We start from the raw sequence: 6159 nt of genomic DNA, 5'->3' as shown, positions 1-6159 counted from the left end.
CACTGTTTCAAAAGTACAAATAGTTATTCCCTCAGCTGATGCCCAGGGTTTTCCTGATAGAAATGGGAAAGATCAGCTGGGCAGCTTGTCCATAGCAAACGTTTCTCAGCTTGTTGCTAGCAGCTGTTCCTCTAACTGCATCAGAAAAAACAAGAACCTCTCTAAGACAGTCAGTGTTTGAAACAGCCCCAGCAGGGGTCCATAGCAAAACAAGCTGTTATTAGGCAGCTGTGTGTTTTTTAAAAATTCATTCATGGGATGTGGGCATCACTGGCTAAACCGGCATTTATTAGCCATCCCCAATTGCTGCTTGATTCACTCAGGATGTTTCAACAGGCAATTAAGAGTCAACCACATTGGTTTGGGTCTGGAGTCACATGTAGGCCAGACCGGGTAAGGACTAAAGGACTTCAGCGAACCAGGTTGGTTACATTAGGTTAGCTTTGAGCATCCGATCTTCATTGATTTAAACTTCCCCATCTGACATGGTGCGATTCAAACCCACATTCCAGAATATTTGTCTGGGGCTCTGGATTCCTAGTTCAGTGACAATACCACTACGCCACTACTACAGGAAACGGTTGGCAAAAAAAAAATTCCAATATCCACAGTGAACTTTCAATTTATCTTTTAAAGAAACCACCAGGTCCACAAGACAAGAAGTTCCATTGCTTTTTTCCCCACCGTCCTTCAAAGCTAAAACTCTCTCAGCATATCAAATACGAAGCGATCTTTGTACTAAATTGCAAGTGAGCATCAGGTCCATCATTAAACCTCCAAATGGTGTGTCTGTAGGCTGCTGCATTTCCTACACACAGTGACTGTGCTACAGACTGGTTATAAAGCACTTTGGGAGGTCATGAGATTGTGAAAGTCACAATATAAGTTTTTTTTTATTTAAGTGATAATGGAGTGCAGACATTTACTACATTTCTGACATTCTGGGTGCCCGAGTTTATGAACCTGAGTGAATTCGTTAAAGTTGAGGCAGACAAATGTTTAACCTCCTCAACCCCCCACTAATGCTGAAACAGTACTTTACTGAAGCTGAATACCTGCTGGTTAGTAAAGTAATGTTTAAACAAAAGTGTTCTGGACACAAATGGTGTGACCTCATAAAAGATGTAGATGTAGGGACTATAGATGTTGATATAGTGGGTACGAATCTACACTGATGGAGCTTCCTGATGAGAACATCTGCTCAACCCTTACCCCCTAACGGAAGAATGATGGACAAATGCAAGAGATTCCTTTGAACGATCATCAAGGGTGTGTTTCTAAACTTCTTTAAACTGGCTACAATAAAGTGCTGGGTTAGCAAGGCAATTGAAAACAATAAGGCCTGTGATGCTCTGTCTCTCACACATACATGCTCGGCTGTCTCTCGGTTTTTGGGGGGTGGGGGGTTGGGGGCGGTGGCGGGGAGAGCCACTTTCTGCCCTGCTTCAAAGCTGAGATTCCTCAGCATTTGGGGGGGGGAGTGAAGGGGAACATGGTGCAGCAGTTTATTCTTGTCACGTGTACTGCAATACAGTAAAAAGTGTTGTTTTGTGTGCTCTACAGGCAGATCATACCATACAAAGTGCTTCAGGGTAGCAGAACAGAGCACAGAATACAGTGTATCAGAGATAGTAGGAACTGCAGATGCTGGAGAATCGGAGATAACAGGGTGTAGAGCTGGATGAACACAGCAGGCCAAGCAGCATCAGAGGAGCAGGAAGGCTGACGTTTCGGGCCTAGACTCTTCATCAGAAATGGGGGAGGGGGTTCTGAAGTAAATAGGGAGAGAGGGGAAGGCGGATAGAAGATGGATCAGTGGGAGAGAGATCCCCTGAGGTTTGTCCGGAGGGAGGAGGGTAACTTCTTCAGGCTAGGCATCCTTAGAAGAGGCTTCACAGTGAGGTTAAAATTGTATCAGAGATGGTAGGAACTGCAGATGCTGGAGAATCTGAGACAACAAGGTGCAGAGCTGGATGAACACAGCAGGCCCCACTGTTCATCCAGCTCTGCACCTTGTTGTCACAGAATACAGTGTTATAGTCGCAGGGAAGGCGCAGAGAGAGAGAGAGAGATCAGAATTAATGTGTGAGAGGTCCTTTCAAAACTCTGATAACAGTGGGGATGAAGCTGTTCTTGAATCTGTTTGTATGTGTGTTCAAATGTTTATATTTTCTGCCCAACGCAAGAAGGTGGAAGAGACTGGGGTGATGTGTCCATTATTCCAGTGCAATCAGGACTATCATTGCATGTATCATCATAAGCACAAGACAGATGGTGCACCTTGGAGGGATGGACCAATATTTTGGAATTAACCCACATTTGGCAGCGAGGGGAAGTAGACGTCCACACTGGCAGTGCTAGGCATTCTGTGCTGCTAAAGCCAGTCTCATGAGTAGACAGAAGAAGCTACAACTGTGACAACAGCTTCCCTGACTGAGGAGGGAACCTGGAGAGAAACAACACTGCTCCAGTCCCAATGGTCCAGATCCTGTTACTCAGTAATAAACCTCTCCCTCCAGCAACATCCACAGGATCACACCCTGATTTCACAGGAACCTCTAGAAGAGTTGAGCAGCTTTAATTACAACCAGTTAGTTCTCAGTTTGAAATTGTTAAGAAGCATCATCACAGCGATTTAGGTTCCCCAAGCAAAAAGCACTCAGGCACAATTTGATTCCCCGGGAAATGATGAGATTTCCTGCAAACAGCAGCTGCTTTAAGCAGTAAAGTGAATAATTTTGCATGTTTGATTGAATATAATCTTACCCTTCGCTTTTAATGACATTTTAATTTGTTGGAAACATTTAGGAGGAGCAAATTGGACATTTATGTAACTACCTCTGTCCCAGGAAGTCCTCATCAGATTTAAATAAAATCCTCAAGCCGCCACATAATCTGCTGTGACCAATAGGATGGAGGAACTCCAGCAGGGAAGTGAGATTAGGCTGTTAATCATTTTCAAGATGGGCTGAAGGGCCTTCCGCAGAGTTAACAATTTTCTATATTGCTCTGTAACACATTCACTCTAAACTGTACTGAAGACACTATATTGATCACCAGATGTTTTCTGCATATATTTAGCCCACATGCAGACTTGTCAATAACTTGTATTCATCACAGAACTGATACAATACCGCAGGAGGCCATTCAGCCCACTGTGTGCTCTAGCTCAGAGTGAATATTTGATTTCATGCCATTGTTCTGGCTCATCCTTGTAACTCTGCACGTTGCTCCTCTTCAGAAAACAGCTTCACTGCTTTCTGAAGGATGTGAGTGAACCTGCCAGCACATTCCAGACCCTAACCACTGGTTGCATCAGAAAGTTTTTCCTCATGTCACTTTTGCTTCTCTTGCCAATTGCTTTAAACCATTCTCTATCTTAGCACGAGTTTCTTCCCATCTCCTCTGTCTTGACCCCTCACCAATTTGAATGTTTCTATCAGATCTCTCTCCATTGAGCTGTCTCTTCTGCAAGGAGCACTTATAACACGTTGCACACAATGGACTGACACACACATCATTATAATGTTACCCACAAAGACTATTTTCCATAAGCTGTTTGATGTTCTGGTCAGTTGCATACTTGATGGGCTGAAGGATTTCTTCTGTACTGTTGATTCTATGAACATCTCAGGGTACTCTGTGGATCAAGATAAACATGCTGCTGTTATAGTTGCCTATGTTAAAACAAATTTGCTCTCAAATCACAGTTGGATTTTTCTGTTGTACCTACCACATCCAAAGGATCAATGATTAATTGCTACTTCCTGAAGCTGCAGTTTTAGGCTTCCTATGCCAGTTTGTGTTCCAAAAAGTACATTTCTACACATTTTAACATCTAATTCATTATTTATCCCCCCCCCTTTGAAAGTGACAGACAACATTTTTAAGTGTCAGAAATTTGATTTCTAGAGGTTAAAGGTATCAAGGAGTATGATATTGAGATAGGATCTAGCCATCATCATACTGAATGGTGGAGCAGCCTTGATGGGCCGAATGGCCTGTTCCTGCTCTGGGTTTCTACGTTTCTGAGCAAGAATGGCATTGTGGCAGTTTCCACCTTCTCCGTTTCTCCAGCAACAACATATAAGTTCATTTTTGAACATTAGATTCACTTTAAATCTTGGTCTCCTGATAACTCCTTTGTAACTCTGTCAGCTGTGGTGAAACATGCCTTTAAGAGGGATTTGTCAGTCCTGGGTCTCTTGAAGAGGGGGTGTTGTAAACCTGGTGCTCCTTGGGGAAAGCAAAGTAAACAGCTTTCGAATTTTTTTTTAAATTAGGCAGAAGCGTGAGCAGGTGGAGTCAGGCTCAAGCAGGTCCTGGGTTTTAGTTTTGCTTTCAGCTGAAGTTGGAATTTTGGAGTTGAAACTGCTAGAAACAGCACTCTCTCTGCTGCTAGATTCATTCTGTCAGTGTTCCTTCACCTGGATTGGAGGAGATAGCAAGTGAGGGAAATCTGTTTTGCTGAATTTGCCTTTGCCAAGGGTGTTTATGAAATGCTGCTTTATTGGACAGTTGATGGTTAGTAGTTAAATAATATATTATTTTGTTAGGTATTTCAATAGAGTTAAAGTTATGCCAATTCTTTTTTGTTTGCATTTCATCTGTGGTGTAAGAATGAAGTGTGTTCTGCTTAAAGCAGTGTAGTGTGACCCATCGACTTGCATAGGAACACAGCACCTTACACTTGCCTTTAAACAAGATAACAGTTGGGGGTCTAAGCTTTCTCCTTGATATGTTTCAGGGGGTTTGGTCTGGTCCATGACATAACTATCCTTCCTGAAAAAAAATTGTTGTTTGACCTGCCCTCCAAATAAGGAAATTTGTGACATTAGAGGAGTTAAGAGTTATGCTTGCTTTGGATGTGGATGGTGCTTTATTGTCCATCCCTAATTGCCCCTTGAACTGAGGGGTTGGCCTTAGCCATTTGAAAAGGGCCTGGAGTCATGTAGAGGGCAGACTGGGTAAGGATGGCAGATTTCTGGCAGCCCCACCCAGGGGAATGACCCTGGAGAGGCATTGCATGGGGTGGGGGAGGTATCGGGGAAGTTTGCCTTTCTCACAAACACACGGGATATCGTCTGGGAATCTTACTGAAAGTCAGTTTGATACGGTGTCAGTAGCAGAAACCTGATTAGAGGGATTCAAACATGGAATTGTGTGGAAGACTGACATGGATTTAAAGACTGCAATAACATTCTGACATGGGGGGTGGTTGGAGGATAGGGACCTCTGGGATGAGACAATGGTCCGCAGGGTCAGGGGCTCATGGGTTGGTTTTCCGTTGAGGAAGTGAGCGGTGGCAGCAATTTGGAGGGGATAGCAAATGAAGAGACAGAACCTTAGGCACCAGCAAACATGGGAGACAGGAATGTGCATTTAGTGGGAACATGGTCAAGGGAACAGACGTAGGCCCCTTGATCCTGTTCCATCATTCAATAAAGGTGACAGCTGCTCTGATTACTTCACATTCCCACCTCCCCCAGATAAACCTTTCACTTCTTGGCTTAACGAGAACCTATCACCTGAGCTCCCTGCCTCAGGATTCTACCTCCCACAAACTTGAGGTCATTCTAAAGTCTGCTATCCAGTGCCCTGACCAACCACCCTGCAGCCCTGGTCTCACCTACCTACCACTAACTTCCTTGACTTTAAAATTTGCACTTGCATTTGCAAACACCTCTGCATATCTCTCTAATCTCCTCCAATGCTACAACTCTGACAACTATGTATTCCTCAGTTCTGGCATCGTGCACATCTTTGAATTTAATAACTTTATCATTGACGGCCATATATCAGCAGCTGGGGTCTCCTGAACTAATTCCCTCCTAAACCTGTCTGCTCCTTTATCACCTGACCTAAAATTAAATGCACCTCTACGTCAGTTTTTGTTCTAAAATGCTCCCAGGAAGTATATTGAGCTATTTTATTACACTGAAGGTGTTATACAAATAAGTTGTTTCAGAGATAGTAGGAACTGCAGATGTTGGAGAATCGGAGATAACAAGGTGTAGAGCTGGATGCACACAGCAGGCCAAGCAGCATCAGAGGAGCAGGAAAGCTGACGTTTTGGGCCTAGGCCCTTCTTCAGAAATCTGAAGGGTCTAGACCCGAAACGTCAGCTTTCCCGCTCCTTTGATGCTGCTTGGCCTGCTG

Source organism: Rhincodon typus, chromosome 9 (assembly GCF_021869965.1).
Source record: "Rhincodon typus isolate 14 chromosome 9, sRhiTyp1.1, whole genome shotgun sequence".
Classification (NCBI taxonomy): domain Eukaryota; kingdom Metazoa; phylum Chordata; class Chondrichthyes; order Orectolobiformes; family Rhincodontidae; genus Rhincodon; species Rhincodon typus.
Note: the sequence above shows the minus strand (reverse complement) of the source record.